The 20,490-nt window shown below is 44.3% G+C and overlaps 2 long non-coding RNA genes across 2 annotated transcripts; both read left to right on the top strand.

Moving 5' to 3' along the window:
• The first annotated feature begins 2,157 nt into the window (after positions 1-2,157).
• On the top strand, positions 2,158-4,638 carry LOC103671472. The gene is made up of 3 exons (XR_570902.2): positions 2,158-2,615; positions 3,221-3,278; positions 3,990-4,638. It is a non-coding gene; the product is annotated as an uncharacterized LOC103671472 (long non-coding RNA).
• Positions 4,639-17,262: 12,624 nt separating this feature from the next.
• LOC121100942 lies at positions 17,263-18,764 on the top strand. The gene is made up of 2 exons (XR_005832714.1): positions 17,263-17,377; positions 18,526-18,764. It is a non-coding gene; the product is annotated as an uncharacterized LOC121100942 (long non-coding RNA).
• The last annotated feature ends 1,726 nt before the right edge of the window (positions 18,765-20,490 follow it).

Genomic DNA, 20,490 nt, shown 5'->3' with positions numbered 1-20,490 from the left:
GGCATCCGGTCCCCGGCCTCCCGCGCGGGAGGCGGAGGTCGCTGTGCGGAGAGGGGTCCCGGGCTCCGGCGTGTCTGGGAGAGGGGACAGCCTCGGAGCACTAAGGTGGGAGGTTGCTTTGGCCTTTTCACCGACTTCATTCCGCGTTTGGTTTTAGTTACTGGGAAGGCGGTGCTTGCCACCAGAGTCCCTTGGTCAAAATGCGTCACGTTCTCAGCTACTAACAAGTCGCTAGGCCCAGTCTCTTTCTTCTGGTAACAGCAATCCTCGTTTTTGGTTATTCACGTGGATGCAGGGCTGATTAGACCCATGGCCCGGGGGTGCAGTGTGTGTGTGTGTGGGAGGGGGGTGCTGCGCTGAACTGTGGCTGGACAGATCCCTAAATCTCTCTCTGCCTCAGATGTATACAATCAATATTTAACCTAAGAAGTTTTGCCTTCTTTTTTAGGCTAAAAATATTTTGGAAAATAGAAAATAGAAAAGAAAAGGAAAAATAATCACCCATGGTGCCAATATGGAACTATAATCACTCTCAATAGTTTTTTGTGGGTTTTTTTAAATTACTTTTTGTCCTTTTTTTGTTCTAAGCCTATAATGATGTATTTTTTCAATTTTTTCCCCCATCATTGTCATCATATTTTCTATTCAGGTTTCCAGGCTGCTTTTAAAAATTCTTATGCCATACACATTTCTTTTATAACATATTTGTCATGAATCTCACCTGGTATTTGCATAATAGTCTGCTCATATTTTGCCCAATTAGTCCCCAATTAGTTGGACATTTAGGTTGTGCCTACTTTTTCGTTATGATACAGTGATTTCTAAATAGCATGCAATTTCTTTTTTAAATTATTTATTTTTTCTAAGTAGCATGTAATTTCAATTTTTATTTCTTAATTACTCCGACAGTTCTTAAAAGGGGTTAACAATTTTTTAAGTGGATAGATTGGTTTTTCATTTTACTGTCCTGAGGTCTGAGAATGTGGCCTGTATTTAAGTTTTCTGGATTTTTTGAGCTTTTGATTGGTGATTGATTTTGTAAATAACTTTAGGCATAGTGTTGAATGAATGATTGAGTACAAAATTCTATACGTTAGATCAAGTTTAGTAAAATATGTTATCCATACCTACTATGTCCTTTATTTTTATCTATTTGATATGCTAATTCGGAAAGAACTGGTAAGTTTTCAAACTATGTGGATTTACCATTTCGTTTTTATATTTCTTTTTTCTTTTTTTTTTAAAGATTTTATTTATTTATTTGACAGAGAGAGAGACAGCCAGCGAGAGAGGGAACACAAGCAGGGGGAGTGGGAGAGGAAGAAGCAGGCTCATAGCGGAAGAGCCTGATGTGGGGCTCGATCCCAGAACGCTGGGATCACGCCCTGAGCCGAAGGCAGACGCTTAACCGCTGTGCCACCCAGGCGCCCCTCCTTTTTATATTTCTAACAGTTTGTGCTTTATGTATTTTATTTATTTATTAAAATGTTTTCCAGCTTTATTGAGATATAATCGACAGGTGACATTGTGTAAGTTGAAGGTATACAATATGAGGATTTGATACATGGATGTATTGTGGAATGATTATCACCTCACATGGTTACATTTTTTCCCTGTGTGTGTGAGTTGAGAACATTTAAGATTTACTCTTAGCAGCTTTCAAACATACAACAGTATTGTTGATTATAGCCACGATGTTGTACATTACATCCCCAGAACTTATTCATCTTAGAACTGGATGTTTGTATCTTTTGACCACTTTATTTCCGTATTTTAAAGTGATGTTATGAAGTGTGAAAACCACATGGCTGTTACGATGACAAACAAATAAATAAATTGGCACATATATCTTTTTTTGGCTTTTAAATTATTTTCTTGGGGCGCCTGGGTGGCTTAGTCGGTGGAGAATCTGCCTTCAGCTCAGGTCATGATCTCCGGGTCCTGGGATCGAGCCCCGCGTCAGGCTTCCTGCTCAGTGTGGAGTCTGCTTGAGATTCTCTCTCTCCCTCGGCCCCTCCTCACTGCCTGTTCTCTCTCGCTCTCAAATGAATAAATAACATTAAAAAAATAAAATAAATTATTTTCTTGGTCTGGATATTTGGAGGGAAATGGCATTGAAAGCCAAACTGGCTTCCTAAGGACTTGAGAAACGTACACGGTTGGCGGCCACATGGGGGTGCTTGCTTCACTGAACTCTGGTCCATAGCAGGTGTCAAAGTAACAAAACCAAAAGCAGGACAGTATTATTTTTGAGGTAAGAAATGGGATACGTTTTAAAAATTTGCTTTGATTTTTACTGAAGTTGACTTTTTTCCCCCTGCAAGTCTGGTGATCATTGAATTTTCTTTGTTGTATATGGGTTGTTGTTCTTTTGTACTTCTGTTTTCTGACTTGTAATGTGAGGAGGTTAATCTCTTTCAAGTCTTACGTTCTAGGAATTGTGCTTATGTTTGTCTTACTGCAAAACACCTTATTGAAAAAAAAAAATCCAGCCCATCAAACCAGATACCACGAATTCTCCCTTTCACTCTGTTGCCCCTGGTCATGAGCAGACCTTTCGGTGCGGCCACAAAGCAGGTGGGGGTACTCTGGAGCCTCAAGGTTATGCAACTCAGGTGTGTATGGGGGGAGGGGTGCTTTAAAAAATTTTTTTAGAGAGGTGAGATTTTAGGATAACTGGGCTGAAATATGGGAGAAAGTAATGCCCAGTGAGATTACATGATTTTCCTGGTATTGATAGATTCCTGTTTCATTGTCCCTAAAATAAAGGGGGTTCAGTGGAGAGGGAGGGGAAAGTAAGGTGTAGGACGCTGGAGTCTTTTGCTCTTTTCCAGGCCTAAGAAGATGGGGAATGGGCCAGTCTGTCATACACAAGTGGCCCCATCCTTTTATAGTATACCTTCGGTATCCTTTTACGGTCCATGTGAACAGTAGAGATGACCCTTCTTTTATTTCGATATTAGTAATTAGTGTCTTCTTCCTTTCTTTCTCGGTTAGCCTGGCTAGCGATTTATCCATTTTATTGATCTTTCCTAAGGACCAGCTTTTAGCTTAGTTGATTTTCTCTATTGTTTCCCTGTTTTCCATTTCATTGATTTCTCCTCTCATTTTTGTTTCTTTTTTCTTTTTTGTTTTAGGCTTAAATTGCTCTTCTTTCTCTCATTTCTTAAGGTGAAAACTTAGGTTATTGATTTTAGATCTTCCTTCCTTTTAAATACAGGCGTTTAGTGCTGTATATTTCCCTCAAAGCATGCTTTTGCTGCATCCCACACATTTTGGTAAGTTGTGTTTTCATTTTCATTTAGTTCAAAAATATTTTTAAATTTCTCTGGAGATTTATTCTTTGACCCACATATTGTTAAGAAGCTTGCTGTTTAAGCTCCAAATATTTTGGGATTTTCCAGATATCTTTCCGTTAACTGATTTCTAGTTTAATTTCATTGTAATCTGAGACCATACTTTGTATTATTTCTAGTCTTTTAAATTTGTTAAGGTGTGGGGTGCCTGGGTGGCACAGTCGTTAAGCATCTGCCTTCGGCTCAGGGCGTGATCCTGGCGTTATGGGATCGAGCCCCACATCAGGCTCCACCGCTATGAGCCTGCTTCTTCCTCTCCCACTCCCCCTGCTTGTGTTCCCTCTCTCGCTGGCTGTCTCTCTCTGTCAAATAAATAAATAAAATCTTAAAAAAAAAATTTGTTAAGGTGTGTATTATGGCTCAGAATGTGGTCTGTTTTGGTAAATACTCTGAGAGTTTGGGAAAAATTTGTATTCTGCTGTTGTTTGATGGGGTATTCTATTAATGTCAACTAAATCAAGTTTGTTAATAGTATTGTTCATGTCAGTGAACTCATTACTGACTTTCTGCCTGCTGGATCTATCAATTGCTTAGAGAAGGATTTGAAATATCCAACAATAATAGTGGATTTGCGTCTTTCTCTTTGCAGTCAGGCCAGTTTTTGTCTCACAGATTTTGACACTCTGTTTTTAGGTGCATACCTGTTGGATTGTTAAATCTTCTTAGAGAACTGACCTCTTGAAATGTTATGTAATGCCCCCTTTTAATCCTGGTAAGTTTTCTTATTCTGAAGTCTGCCCCATCTGAAATTAATATAACTATGTTTTGGTAAGTATTAGCATAATACAATTTTTCCCATCCTTTTGCAACCCATCTGGGACTTTACCTTTAGGCTTCTTGTACATAACAGATGGTTGGATCTTGTGTTTTATATCCTGACAATCTGTCTTTTAGTTAGTGTATTTAGACTGTTCCCATTGAAAGTGAATGTTGATGTGGTTGGTTAATATCTATCATATTTATCACTGTTTTTATTTGTTGCCCTGTGGCGTCCATATAAATAACTGTTTCTCAACGTTTTTCCAGCACGTGCGTGAGCAATATTGTGACTGGCTATGTGTGCAGCGAAACGTGCTTCTTCACAGCTGTACACAATGGGGCGGTTACAAAAATGTTTATGCAGCCCTGCCTATAGAGTGAATTTTTGGAGAAAACCTACTGTTCATCAATGGGGTAGTGGGACTTTAGATTATGGTTCACTGACCTAAAGGAATACCATGTAACAGTTAAAAGTAAGTCAATACATTCATAAGCTCTGGAATAAAGCAAATTCTAACATATATTAAGTGGAAAATGAGTTGCAGAACAATATATATGTTATGACTCATATTTTATATAAAAATCACGTGTGTGTGTGTGTGTGTGTGTGTGCGTGCCCGTGTGTAAATGCACAGCAAATGCTGTGATATTATGCCAACTGATGTGGTGATGGTGGATTTGGGAAACAATTATTAGTTACTAGTAGCAAACTATTAGTTTTTCTGACAAAATCGGATCCATAAAATTTTTATTAAGCTTTAAAACAATGAAAGGAGATTACAAGGGCTGTTCCTCGGGAGGTCACATGACATAAGCCACCTGCTCTAACCTCAGCATTTGGGCTGCTTATCTGAAGTGAGTGAACCATACCCGTGGTGATCCCGGGGCCAGAGATGCAGGAACAGAGAGGTCCCCAAGAGCTTTCCAATTCCAGCACTGCCCTGTTCCCCATCCTCTAGGGCTTTGGGCCACTTTATGAGTGGTGGACACTGTGTAGGTCACCAGGACGGGGCTCACGGCTCGCCAGGGCAGAGCTAGAGTCTGCTAGGATTAAGGTGGGGGTGGGGTGCTGGAACTTCGTGTTGGGAAAGGGAGGGAATCTGGTGAAAATGTGAATGATCCACTCATGTGGACCTGCGCTTCTTGCCCCTGATTCTCAGGGACCCCGGGGCCAAGCCGCTTTGGTGAGGTCACAGCATGGCTGTATTTTGCAGGCAGGCATCACGAGACGGGGATGACTGACATGCCTTCCCCTTGAGGCCCTGCAAAGGACAAGAGGGCTCAGGACACGCCCCAAACTGGCAATAGTCTGTGAGTTACTTGCTGTGGGTGACATATGATTTAATCTGAGACTCAGTGAACCAGCTCGATGTTGCGTCAACTTACACAGAAGGAGGGAGGACTGTGGCACTCCAGAAGCCTAGGGGCACAAGACGATCCACCCTCATTTAATTTAGGACCCGAAGCCAGAACCACAGTTTCTGTTCTTCTGAATTCTCCTCAAAAGGAGGAAATCACACACACTGAATCACTTATTGTAATCACGCCCCCAAAGGAAGCAAGTTCACGTCATTTGGGAAAGGTGGGTGAGGGTTTTACCCTCCCCACCCCCCCCCGGGCGTCATGGTGGGTTTCATCCCGTGGTTAGTCAAGGGGAATTTCGGTTCTGTGTGACCCGCAGTTTAGTTCCTGACATTTGGGATCGAGGGTGTAAAGGTGTGTACGTGCAAGAGACATCCTCATGCTTTTAACATTTCTCCCAGCTGAGTTGTGAGGTGGGTTGGTCTTGTCGTCTCAGGTTGGAAGATAAGCCAGTCTGTCGCAGATGTCAGTGAGCTTGTTCTGAGGGAAACGTCCTCTCAGAGATACACCATATTAGACGTGAAGACGCAACTTCAAGATGTCAGTGTTCCCCAGTTAATATAGAGTCCGTGAGCTCTAAATGTCAACTAGATGTCCTTAACAGACTGATTATAAAAATTCACGTGGAAGTCTAAAGGAGCAAAAAAACCTAAGATAATTTCACTGAAGGGTAAGGGGAGAATCCGCTTTTTCAAATATCAGGATTTATAAACTGTAGTAATTTTAATAGTAATAAACTGATAGTAGAGAGTAGAGGCCCCAGAAAAAATACATATGAAAATGTTGGAGGTGGCTGGACACATCAGCGGGCAAAAGATTTAGTCATGGTGCTGTGACCATTGGCTTTCCATGGGAAAAATATAAAATTTGGCCTCTATCTCCAATCATTTGCAAAAGTAGATCCCAGATGGATGGAGGCTAAATGTGAAAATAACTGCTTTAAAACTTTTTGAAGAAATATATTTTTTATGACATAGCGTAAGGGCAAGATATGTTGATCAAGACATAAAAACACAAACCATAAAGATCTGACAATATATTACCACATTAAAATTTTAAAAAAGAAGGTGGGACAAAAACTAGTTAAGCACAAATTTCACGGACAGATCTCAGATTAAGGAAAGATAATTGCAATGCGTAGAAACAACAGAGGATAATAACGCATAACATATGAGACCGTTACAAATTAAAAAGAGAAAGACACGAGACTCAATTCAAAAGGAACAAAGAACACGCACCAACCGGTATCCATATAAAAAGACACTAAAGCTTAAGTGAATAAGGGAAATGCAAATTGAAACAACTGATAATCACTTTATATCCAGATTAGCACAAATTAACAAGACTAATCATATCAAGCACGAGGACAGGGCCAAAGAGCTCTTGTGCAGTGTTGATGCGAATGTGAATTGGTACGTCCACTTTGGAGACCAATCGGCGATAACTAGCAAAAATGAAGCTCCTCACCATTTCCCCCCAACCCACCTCCCTCCCCGACCCCAGGACCTGGGGTTTCAGGTTTATCACTCAGAGAAACTTGGAAGTATAAGAATGTTCACGGAGGTAACAAAGAACACAAACTGGAAATTTGGAATAATAAAAATTGGAAAAAAGTTAAATATCGAATAATAAAGGAATGGCTAGACAAATGGTGCTAAATTAAATAACAAAGTGAGCAAACTAGCTCCACAGGCATCAACACAGATAAATCTCAAAAATGTGCCGTTCAATGAAAGCAGCAGATTTCTAAAGTGTGCGTACAATCTGGCATCATTTATAAAACATAAAATCGGGGCGCCTGGGTGGCACAGCGGTTAAGCGTCTGCCTTCGGCTTAGGGCGTGATCCCAGCGTTCTGGGATCGAGCCCCACATCAGGCTCCTCCGCTATGAGCCTGCTTCTTCCTCTCCCACTCCCCCTGCTTGTGCTCCCTCTCTCGCTGGCTGTCTCTATCTCTGTCGAATAAATAAATAAAATCTTAAAAAAAAAACACACAAAATCACATGCAAAATAATGCTCTGTATTATTTCTTATATCATTATTTATAAATACATACTTACATAATAAAAATACTGTGAATATAAAAATACAAGAGCCTGAATGGGGCCAGGCGGAACCCACAAACTTGGGATGAGGACTACTTTGGTGGTGAATGGTAGTGGAGGGTGGAATGGGGTGAAGTAAGTATTAACATTTTACATCTTGAAATAAAAAACTGAAGAAAATTTAGCGAAATGTTAAATTGTGCAAATCTGACAGTGGACATCTGGGCATCTATCATATGACTTTCAGTACTTTTATTTATATATCAAATATTCCAATCATTTAGAACAAAATATTTTAAAATTCTGTCCTCTTTAGAAGGTTGATAGACTAATCACGGAATGAGTATCTGCTGTGTTCGAGGCACTGTTGAAAGTACTAGAATTACCAAGGTTAATGAAACAGGCTTTGCCCGCCTTGAGTGAAGGTAAACTTCAGGTTATTCAAAAATAGCCAGGCAGGGGCGCCGGGGGGCCTCAGCTGTTAACCGTCTGCCTTCAGCTCAGGTCATGGTCCCAGGGTCCTGGGATCGAGCTCAGGTCATGACCCGGGGTCCTGGGATCGAGCCCCGCTCAGCGGGAAGCCTGCTTCTCCCTCTCACACTCCCCTTGCTTGTGTTTCCTCTTTCACCATCTCTCTCTGTCAAATAAATAAATAAAATCTTTTAAAAAAAATAGGCAAGCAAATCATCTGTCTGAGAAGGGGTTAATTTCCAAAAAAACGAAGAACTCACACAACTCAGAAGTAAAAAAACCCAATCCTATTTAAAAATGGGCTGAGAAACTGAATAGACATTTTCCCAAAGAAGACATTTGGATGGCCAAGAGTCACATGAAAAGGTGCTCAACATCACTAATCATTAGGGAAATGCAAATAAAAAATGAAATATCACCTCACACTTGTTAGAACGGCGATCATCAAAAAGACAAGATAGGGGCGCCTGGGTGGCACATCGGTTAAAGCGTCTGCCTTCGGCTCAGGGCGTGATCCCGGCGTTATGGGATCAAGCCCCACATCAGGCTCCTCTGCTGGGAGCCTGCTTCTTCCTCTCCCACTGCCCCTGCTTGTGTTCCCTCTCTCACTGGCTGTTTCTATCTCTGTCAAATAAATAAATAAAATCTTTAAAAACAAACAAACAAAAAAAAAAACAAAACAAAAAGACAAGATAAAAATGCTAGTGAAGATGTGGACAAAGGGGACTCTTGTGTACTGTTGGTGGGAATGTAAATTGGCGAAGCCATTATGGATAACAATATAATGATATATACTTCTGGGTATATATATATATAAGTGTGTGTGTATATGTATATATATATATGTATATATATATCAAAGGAAATTTGTGTGTGTATATATATACGTGTATGTGTGTGTGTACTATATTTATGTTGCTTATGTATTTATGCCTTTTATTTTCTTAGGATTGATCTTATAAGAAAATTCTGGGTGAATATTAATGATCTGTCCATGGAATTTTTCTATAGTATGATGAATCAAATAACTTGATTTAAATTTAGTTTAATGGCAGTTTTAGGTTCCTATTTCTTGAATATATAAATTCCTATTTTGTTAAATATATAAATACCTTATATGGTTGCCATGGTAATAGGAGACTTTTTAGGATAGTCAGCATAGTCAGCCATTTAAAAGAAGGAAATCTTGCCATTTGAGACAACATGGATGGACTTTGAAGGCATTATGCTAAGTGAAATAAGTCAAACGGAGAAAGACAAATACTGTATGAGGTGGGTGAAATGGGCTGGAGGTATGCTTTCTCTTCTCAAAAGGTATAAACCCATACATCAAAAGGCACAAATTTCCAGTTGTAAGATAAATAAGTTCTAGTTATAATTAACAATACTGTATTGTATGTTTGAAAGTTGCTAAGAGAATAGATCTTAGAAGTTCTCATCACAGGAAAATAATTTATAATTATGTGAGATGATGGATGTTAACTAGACTTATCGTGCTGAACCTTCATAATATATACAAATATCAAATCATTATGTTGTACACCTGAAATTAATATCATGTTGTATATCAATTATTTCTCAACAACACTGGGAAAAACAATAGCCAGGGTCACTTGCCTGGGATCACACAGGCAGCCCAGCTCTGCTGGACGCCAGCCTCTGCCTAAGTGTCGAGCCATGCTCTTTGTCACTCGGGCCTGGGCTTCACCCCCTCCAGCCTCACCTCTTCTCCTGAACCATCTGTATAGCTGGGTTTACCTGATTTGAGAGGGCCAGCTTAACTTTTTTTCTTTTTCTCAAATAATCCAAAACCTCAGACGTTTTATCAGGTTACACACGTTTTTGCCCCAAGTGTTTCTCCAAACGGGCCGGCTCGCTGTTGCTCCATGTCTACGGGAACAGCTCCGCGATGGCTGCCGAGTATGGGGAGGAGGTAAGGCGTTGGACTCAGGCTGCCCCGGGTTGAATCCTAGCTCTCTGATTTAGTAAAAAATGCTGTGGGACTTCGATCATGCTGCTGAGCCCCTCTGGGACTCAGTTTCCTAATCTGTTAAAGGGGTTAGTTACTGCCATCCACCCTGTGAGCCTGTCCGGAAAGAAAGCAAGAAAGGGAACGCACCTCTCACCGCACGGTGCCGGCGCCCGGGAAGCGCTCAGCAGGGGGAGTGTTATTATTCTTGTCTGTCCTGTGCTGAGGAGGCAGACGGAGTCTCGTCCTGTCGGGCACACTTGAGTTAAGACACAAGGGATCCTTCACACCCTGGCCCAGGCTGCGATGACGGACGTGTTGGGGCCACTGCCCCAGAGCCTTTGTCACAGAAAGCAGGTGGAGGGATTATTTTTAAGCCAGTGCGGACCCTCAAGTGGAACATCTTCCCTCCCAGGGCAAACCCCTTCAGAGCCCTTGGAAAATCACAGTTTCACTTTTAGCAAGACCCTGCCACCGTGGGGGGAAGCCACCATAGCAACCAGTCCTCTCCAAAGGGGGTTCCTCTTGGCGGGGCTGCACGCTTGCCATGCCGACTGCACTCTTGCCTTCCCGCTGTTGAATTCCTTCGCTCCGTCCTGTCCTGCCTCCTTTATCCTTTCGCCTCTTCCAGCCCCGCTCCTCTCTCACTTTGGAGGGCTGGTGGAGCCTTGGCTCTGCTCGCAGGTTCTAGATGGTCTGTCTGCCGTGGCCTTGGTGAGGACCCGCTCCCCAGCAGCCTTGGAGCAGTCTCTCTTGCTGTGTCCCTGGACAACTCCGCACGGCACTGTGCGTAGATGACTGTCTCCGAGCAGCCTGTCCTGATTTTCCCCAGGCACAGACGGAGACGAACCAGGTACCCTATTCAGGGTTTTGAGTCCTGCCCTGTTTACAGCACAAGCTCTCTCCTTTAGCTCTATAACACAGCAGGCAGGTCTGTGCACTACAAGGGAAGATGTTTCGCTTGGGAAACAGAGTTTTAAAATGCTACATTCTTCCAAGATGTGACCCATGAACGAAGGAATTGATAAGCCGGACTTCATTACAATTAAACACGTCTGCTCAGCTAAGATGATGTCAAGAGAGTGATTAGACAAGCTGTGGCCTGGGAGAAAGTATTTGCAAAGACACATCTGAGAAAAGGCTGTTACAAAGCCCTCGTAAAATTCAACAATAAGAAAACAAACAACTCAGTTAGAAAATGGGCCCAAATCTTAGCTAACACCTCACCAAAGAACACATACAGATGGCAAGGGAGCAGAAGAAACAACACTCTACGTCCTGTGTCATCAGGGACATATGCATATTAAAACGAGACAGCACTCCACACCAACTAGAATGGGTGGAGTCCAGAACACTGACACCACCACATGCTGGATGTGGAGCCAGAGGAACTCTCAACCTTTGTTGCTGGGGACGCAAGATGGCATGGCCACTGTGGAAGACAATTCGATAGTTTCTAAAAAACTAAACACACTCTCATGCCTTGGTGTTTACCCAGAGAAGTCGAAAACTTATGTCTACCCAAAAACCTGTGTAGATATTTGTAGTAGCTTTGCCAGAACTTGGAGGCAACCAAGATGTGTTTCCAGTAGGCCACTGGATCAGTAGGCTGTGGTACGTGTAGGCCATGCGATGTCCTTCAGCGCTAAAAAGAAATGAGCCGTCAAGCCATGGAAAGGCGTGGAGGAATCTTACGTGCACATTACGAAGTGAAAGAAGCCCATCCGAAGAGGACAGATGCTGCCTGACTCCAATTATGACATTCAACAAAGGCAAAACTCTGGAGAGAGTAAAGAGTACAGGCTGCCAGGGCTTAGGGGGCAGGGAGGAAGGAATAGGCAGAGCACGGAGGAGCCGAGGGCCGCGAACTACTCTGTGTGATGCTGTAATGATGGAGACATGTCGTCACACACTCGTCCACACCCACAGCACGTACACCAACAGTAACCCAAACCTAAACTATGGGCCCCGAGCGATAGTGGTGTGCCAACGGAGGGTCGTCGGTTGTAACAGATGCAGCACTCTGGTGGGGGTGTTGATCACGGGGGGCTGTGCACGTGTGGGGGCAGGAGGTGCATGGGAAATCCCTGTACCTTCCTTTCCATATTGCTGTGAACCCAAAACTGCTCTAAAAAAGAAAGTCTTTAAAAAAATGTCATCCTCTTCCAATACAGAATTATCATACAATGCTGAGAAAATATTTCCCACCTATAACCCGGCAGAAAAAAAAAAAAGGTGATACATGTGGGTGAACGTGGGGTGAAACTGGCCCATGCTGGTGGCCGGGAAAACATTTAAAGCTATAAAATGTTTATACCCATGTGCTCAGTAATTCCAGTCTGGAACATTTCTCCAGTAGATATAACCTTTGATTTGGTACAACAGGGTATGGACAGAGATGTTAAATGTTGGAAACAACCGAAACATTTAGAAGTAACTGATTATTGAAGTAAAGTGTGATATTCCACGCAAAGCAATTTTAAACATTAAAGTTTTGAAGTATTAAAATTATGAAGACGATGTGGGAACAAGAAAAATGCTTAGAGTAGACTTTATAAAAACACATTCCATGTGATTACAGCTATGCAAGCAATATCTAAAAAACATTAGAAGAAAATGCATCAAGATTCCTTTCCCTTGCTCTTTTTACTAATGTCTAAATTTCTGTAACGTATAATACCGCGGTTCTATTACTTTTACAAATGGAAGGCTTCAACAGAACTCACTTGCCTTCTGGGGAAGCAAGGCTCAGTGCAAAGCCGCCCTCGGCCCTCCGCACAGTCTTCAGGGCTGAACGTTTTTCTTTTTAGGGGCTGGACCGAGCAGTGTGTGTCACTCCTCGCCTGATACTGTCTGTGTCATTTATTCAGACGTCTTGTCATGCTCCAATTGTTACTATGTTTATCTCTTTCACCATAATTATTTTAAAAAATTTTAAATTGTGGCAAAACAGATATAATGCTGAGTTAGCCATTTTAACCATTTTTAAGTGTCCAACTGGGTGGCAGTAAGCACGTTCAAAATGCTGTGCCACGCTCACCACCCTCCGTCTCCAGAACTTTCTCATCTTCCCAAACTGAAACCCTGTCCCCATTAAACACCAGCTCCCCCTTACCGCCTCTCCCTGAGCGCGGGCATCCCCCGCTCTGCTTTCCGCCTCCGTGAACTGGCCGACTCTCGGAACCTCACCGAGTGGAACCATACAGTCGTTGCCCCTTTCCCACAACCACTTGTAAAGCTCCTTGAGGATAAGGACCAAGCCCTGATTCGTTTTCACCTTAGACGTAATGTTTCTTGGCTTATTTATTTAACATGTGCTGTGCCAGGCGGAGGGTTAAGCGACGCTCAAGAGACACGTGTGCTCTCTGAGGCTGACAGCGTGGCGGGACAGAGATAACGGGGAAGACAGAGAGGAAGGAATGGCAGAGTGTGAGGAGTGGGGACTGAGAACCCCGTGGGGTCTTCTGGATGGATGGGGGAGGAGCCCTGGGGGTCCAGGCAGAAAGAGGGGGAGGGGACTCCCAGTGTGTGTGCAGGGGCCTGTGGTGACTGGGGAGAGAGCCGGAGTGTGTTCTAGGTGCAGTGGGAACTGCAGGGGGAACCCCCCGCCACCCTGAGAGGAGGAAGGGAGCACACAGCCAACACGCCAATACCTCATGCTGGCCACTGATGGCCACACTCTTCACCCACATGACCTCCTGGGCCAGCGACCCCGAGAGGCCGCATTCCTCGGATGCCATGCTCAGGGCAGCCTCTCACACGGTCACAGACTGCCGAATGCACACGGCCCACACCCAGGTCTACCCCTTGGTTGTGTGTCTCTGCTCAAGGCTGCTGCACAGCTGTGCGTGCAGTGTCTGGTCAAAGCAGGAGGGCGATTGTTATCTCCAGTTCATAGAAGTGGAAACTGAGGCCTGGAGGCAAGAAGCCACCGGCCAAGGTCCAGGAGCAAGTAAGTGAATGAGGAGTGAACCTGCCACTGAATGAGCAAATGGGGAGAGAAGATGTCTGACCCCATCCTTACCCCCATCATTCCCCCCTAGGGGCCCAAAGGAGGGGCTTTTCATGGCTCCACTGGGCCCAGGGAAGAGAGAGGGAGGCCTGCAGGCAAAGGCAGGAGCAAAGGGGGGGAGCAGAGCCTGCCACAGAAGATGACAAGAAGATTCTAGTCTCTCCAGAGCACCCTCGAATATGCTTTCTTGTGCTTCTTTCTGAGCCTTGTATTGACCTTACTTCCAGCAAATGCAATGTTATGTCCTGTTTTTCCTCGATGATTTGCATAAACATTCTGAGTCTCTTACAAAATCCTTATGACCTCCATTTTTGAGCTTTGAATAATCGTCTACCAAGTAAATGGACCACAGTTTATTAAAATTGCCTCTTACTGTCAATCATTTAGGTTGCTTTCGATATTTCTGAAATACATAAATAACGTTATTGAATAGTGTTAACATCACCGAGAGTCGTATTTCCTGAGGATTAATCTCCAGACTGGGTTTCCAAGGTCTGAGTAGTTTCTTTGGGCCCTGTCAGTTTTGACTCCCCACGGTGCCTAAGCGGCTGTGGGCAGGCCGAGGAGGCCGGGGACAGAGCCGGGACGGCACTGCATCTGTGTTTGTATACGGACTTGTTCTTTCAGGCCCAAGCAGTGGTGTAGGGGTGCGGTGGGGGGCACTGCTGGAGCAGGGAGGGGCTGCCCTACATAGCATCCCCACATAAAAGGGCAGGTGTGCAGGTGGGACCTGGGGTGATAGCAGTTCTGCCCGACTCCCCCTGCTTGTGGGGGGGCGATCGCCTGCGTCAGCTCCTCTCCAGCCCCTCCTTGGTCTATTCCCTTTAACTCCTTTAGGAAAGAGTCCCACATTCAGGGATTCTTTGCATATCTCAATCTGACCCCATTTGAAGCACAGCCCCAGCGTCTGTAACTGTCGCAGCAAACCCCAGGCACGCAAAAAACAGAGGCTTGTGGCTGGCTTGCGGTTGCTGTGATCACACCAGAGTCAGAGAACCACTGTCGTGGCAGGAGTCACTGAGCACATCCCAAGTGGGAAGAGCGCTGCCCCAGGTGGGTGTCCTGAGGCTCTGAGAGAGACCCCAGCCCTGGAAGCCTGGGCAGCAGCCAACTCGGCCTCCCATTGGTTGATTTCCCAGGGCCCAAACACTTCTAGGAGGAAACCAACAAAATTCATGCAGAAGCAATGCAGGAGAAGAAAAGTGCTGTGACCCACTCGTGCCTGCCTCCTCCGAGTCTGCATGGTCAGCAGACCGTAACCCGAGGAGCCAGAGCTTCCTAGAAAAGGCCACTCCCTTCCTAGTGGCTCACCTCCAGCCCATCACCTCTGCCCTTTATGGCCCTTACCTGACTCCATCAAGCTGTATGACTCAGCATGTGTGTGTCAGACACCCCCAAAGACACACACCCCTGGTGAGCAGCTGCAGGCCCTGTCCTCAAGGAAGGGACACCGGGCACGATTCAGTCACGGAGGGGAGCACCTACCTGAATGTGTGGATACGACGCCTGGAGTTTTTGGAGGAAAACATCCAAAACAGCTCCTCTAAGCTTTGATGAATCTGTAGACCAAGCCGACTCAGACACCTGCATTTTTAGGTGGTTTTTTAGAAAGTCTCGTTTATGTTATATTGATGTACCCTTGAAAGACTGAAAGGAAGTGTGGTCTTGTGGGGGAGCGCTGTGCAGGCAACACCAGGGCCCGTGTTGTCTTCTTAGCTCTGCCCCTTGCTGTCAGAGGAGTCCATCTGGGCCATGGGAATGAAGGCAAGTCACACCTGTCCCCTTGGTCAGCCAGCGATACCTCCCCAGTTATGGAGCAGGGTGATGGAGTTCGAAAGCCAAATTGTTCCTTCCAATAAACAAAGCAAAACTGAACAAGGGGCAATTCTAGAATAGTGGCTTTCTTGCAAACAATGAAATAGTCTGAGGATCTGTGATACCTGTGGGTTTGTAAATGAAGAGGAAACAGGAACCGCTGATCATAATGATACCATTAAAAGCTGCATTAGTTCTAGGCCAGGGGGCACCAACAGACATTCTGGGAAAGCAGATGACCCGGGAAGTGAGGCATTTCCTGGGCCCTGTCACCTGGAAAGAACCCCAGCTTACTTTCTTAACCTTCCCTGTGTGGGTAGCTTACCTTGTCACTGCTGGCTCTGAAATGCAGCAACTAGAAATACCCACTTCCTTAAAGTAAGTAGAGCGGGTTCAAGGCTATTCCTATAAAATATAGCGTCACTTGCTTACTTGTATCAAGGTAGGTTTCGTCGAGTGGGCTCGAAAGGGATGGAGTGACAGCTGGGACCTGGCCACGGAAATGGTCACGCGTGGACATCCATGTGAATTTTGTGGCAGCAAAATCTCATCTTGGTGCCCTAGTGATTCGAAACTGCAGTCAAGTATAAGCCATTGAGTAGACTTGCTTTAGGAGGGGTTCTTGGAAGCTCTCAGGGACTTCCTTTGAGAAAAGCACTTTGTGGTAGAATTAGAGAGTGTGGGTTCCATGTCACAGCAGGTATGTAAGTGTGGGGAGGACAAGCGCTTGGCAGGGCTGCCATAGACGGTCCTCAAGTACTACTTTGGAAGTTGAGTCCTTTTCCCAACACAGAGGTCTAAATCCTAAAGGATCCGATTTTACCAGTCCTGAAGATTCAGCCACAACCAGAGTAGAAAAGAGCCCACAGAATGGCTATTATATAGCGATCATGAACTCTGGGCCTTCATATAGTGACGAGACTAGGTGAGCTTGTGCAGGACCTAAGATTAAATTGCTCTTTCTTTTGTCCCCACGGATTGGGGTGTGGGCACAGGACAGCTCACTAGGTGTCACTGGGTGGTGGGATTCAGGAAAGTCCTATCTCTGCCATTCGCTTTATAGCCTGGTGGCTTGATCCTGCTTGTGCAATGGTAAGAGTGCATGCGTGCATAAGGGGATAACTGAGAGAATGCAGGTACAACCACAGATCACTAAGCACATAACAAGTGTTTGATAAATAGGGGTGGTGGCTGGCCAGTGAGGGCAAATGTCAATAAACAATGTGTGAAGCTATGGGTCGTCTGGTCACTTAAAACTTTTAGTGAGATTGGGTGTGGGCTACCCTTCTCTGGAAACAAGTGGAAACGTGTGCATACGTGTGCATGTGCATGGTCAGACCCACAGACAACTTTTAAAAATAGGGGTACGAAGTAGATCATCTCGTTTATAGTTTGGAAATTTAAAATTTACGTTTATCGGTTGTTATTTGATGATTATTTTTCTCATCTTAAAGGAGATTTTGCAGCTGCGGGACATGCTCGGGATGATCTCGCCTCTGAAGATGCCTTTCGAAGGGCCCTGGGCTCAGAGTGAAACCCCCAGAACAGCCGGAGATAATGACCCTGTGATATTTGGTGGCAGATCACAGGTGACGTTTACCCTCTTGTCCATGTGTGTGGATTACTTACATCTGTGTGTTACACGTACAGCCAGACAAAACTATAAAGCAATTTCAATTTTGGAAAAAAAAATATATGAGGAGAATATATAATGATAAGAAAGGAATTAGTATTTTAAAAAAGTTATGGGGACGCCTGGGTGGCTCAGTCTGTTAAGTGTCCAACTCTTGACTTTGGCTCAGGTCATGACCTCCGGGTCATGAGATTGAGCCCCGAGTTTTTGCCGTTATAATCCATAGTAACCTTTTCATGATAGATTGATAGAAGTGGATTTGCTGGGTCAAAAAATATACACAACTCAGGTTCTTGAAACCTGTTACCAAATTGCCCTTGGCAATGGTAGCACTATTTATCAGCACTCTTATCTATCTGAAATATTATATTTGGTATTATCTATCAGGTCTATTGCCTTTTAAAAAATGCATTCCTTGGGGCGCCTGGGTAGCGCAGTCGTTAAGCGTCTGCCTTTGGCTCAGGGCCTGATCCCGGCGTTCTGGGATCGAGCCCCACATCAGGTTCCTCGGCTGGGAGCCTGCTTCTTCCTCTCCCACTCCCCTGCTGTGTTCCCTCTCTCGCTGGCTGTCTCTCTGTCAAATAAATAAATAAAATCTTTAAAAAAATGCATTCCTTTTTTAAATTTGTTGTTTGAACAACTCCAATTTGTATTAGAAACCAGTTCCTATTTAATTTTTATTAGAATTTATTATTCATTCAATTACTGACCTCCTGGTTTCTTGCTTTCAGTATATTTCTAAAAATATTCACTTATTTAAGACACCTGGACTTTCTTCCCATGTAAGATGTGAAAGGCAAAAACTTAATTTTTTTCCAACTAGCTGACCAGTGATCTCAGCACCTTTATTATATAATCCATTCTTTCCCCTTGTATGTGAATGTCACTGGTGTCATGAACTTCAAATATTCTAATGGGGTCTAGTCTCCTATCGCTTTATTTTAATTATTGGAATCAGTAATTGTAAATGGGCCGGAATGTATCTAGTAGCCGATAACTCTATTGGGAGGAAGAGCTTCTTGCCTTTGAGAAAGAAAACCTTCTTGATTCCAAAAAGATAGGTGAGTCACATTCCTCCATCTCTGCAATTTTTCCCTCTGCTAGGACCGAAGGATGGGGAACACAGGGCATCACCGTGAGGACGCAGGAATGCAAAATTCAGAACCTGGGTGACCAAGAAGAAAGCTTGTGGGAAAACTGCACACCCCCCTTCCCTGGGCGGGACGGTGGGAGGGGGTCACAGTAAAAACTGAAGATCAGCTTCTGGGATTCTGACACTTTGAGAAGCCAGCCAAGTTCTGGGACCCCGAGAAAAAAATAAAAAACCAAGAGTTTGGGGAGGAGAAGGGAGTATTGTTCTCATGCTTTTCAATAAATTAATTACATAACAAACAAAACGATCCATAGGGTCATGCCTGAGTAAGTCAATAACCTCATTGTACCTATGCTTGAAATGCCATCTTTTAAAGTGTAGGAACTGATACTATGTCTAGCTACTGTACAAATTCTACTTCTGAGAACAAAAGTCTGAACCAGTGGAAACTCACACTTTCACGTCGCCATCCTCCTGAGCAGCCTGGGCGCTCACACCACGAGCCCACAGCCATGGCAGCACAGTGGCTCTGGGGTGGTGAATGGCAACTTCAGGCAAATAGAGAGGAGAAAACAAATGACCTGGAGTGACTGGAAAACTAAAAATAGAAAGAGGTGATAACACATCAAGTAAGACGAAAGCCACAGTAGCACCAAGTCTTGACATAGTACCGAACGACTCAGCTCGAGGGGGAAATAAATGTATGTGGAAGGCTGACAGGTGCTGCAGCCACCCGGGTGCCGCTGTGTTGTCCCCACTTCCCACTCCGTTGCTGCTTCGCCCTTTTGTACTGTTCCCTTTGTGCATGTAGCTGTGTCACCTGCCCCCAAATCCTTTTTGAAATTAGCGAGTGCAAGGATATATATTTTTTAAGATTTTATTTATTTGAGAGAAAGAGTGCACAAGCAGTGGGGAGGGGCAGGTGGAGGGAGAGGGAGAAGCAGACTCCCCACTGAGCAGGGAGCCCCAGGGGGAGCTCGATCCCAGGACCCTGAGATCATGACCTGAGCTGAAGGCAGACACTCAACCGACTGAGCCACGCAGGCGTCCCGGGAGTGCAAGAATGAAAAAAAATATCTATTCTTAGGTGCTTTCCACTGTATTATAAAATTGAACTTTAATAGTCAAGTGAATAAAAAATAAAAGGAGGAATTCTTTTGTTTCCATTTCTCCTTACTTCAGTAAAACTAGTTCCTTTTCCAGGGAAATGTTGGCTTCTTAGCACTCATGCCCAGCGTGGGCGGGGAGGAGTGTCTCCTACAGCGGCGTCATCTCGTCCATGCGGTCGTGTACCCTCAGCCCTAGACATGTGTATGGTTTTCTGCGCGTGATTACTTGCTTTACAAAAATAGGATCATATTTTATATTCTTCCCTGGGTCCACCTTTTCCTCCCGAGGAATTCCTGGCAGTCTCACCAAGTCCTTCTCTTGAGTCATTCTTTTGATGGCTACGTGATATTATTTCAGGGCTTGTACAGATCACGTTTTATGTAGTTATTCCCTGTCGATGAACTTGGGGTTGTTTCCAGTTCTTATTTGTCCCAACGAAATGGAAAGAATCATCTTTGTATACTTAATCTTTGGCAATAATGCTTTTACTTTCTGGGGGCGTACTCCCCGGATTGCTGAGGTAAGTATGTGATTTATATTAGACATCACTAGATAACTACCAAGCCAGCTTTCCGAAAGGAAAACAGCTGTAGTGTCTCATGATACCATCAGCAACCCCTGTGAGTGCCCTTGTCCATGTCCCCTCCAGCAGTGAGGGCTGTCACGCTTACATTTCCACCTACCCAGGGACTTTGGATGCCAATGACAGATTTCCATTTTCCTGGAAAATGTGTTCTGAACCTTGACTGAATCACCACTCGCTCTCTGAAGATGAACCTTTGGTGTAGAGGTCATGGCAGGTGCGATGAGACCATGTGAACCAACCATCCTCTCTTAAACACTCAGACACACTCAAAGGTCTTCAT

Source organism: Ursus maritimus, unplaced genomic scaffold (assembly GCF_017311325.1).
Source record: "Ursus maritimus isolate PB19 unplaced genomic scaffold, ASM1731132v1 scaffold_6, whole genome shotgun sequence".
Classification (NCBI taxonomy): Eukaryota; Metazoa; Chordata; class Mammalia; order Carnivora; family Ursidae; genus Ursus; species Ursus maritimus.
This window is presented reverse-complemented; position numbering and strand designations above follow the sequence as displayed.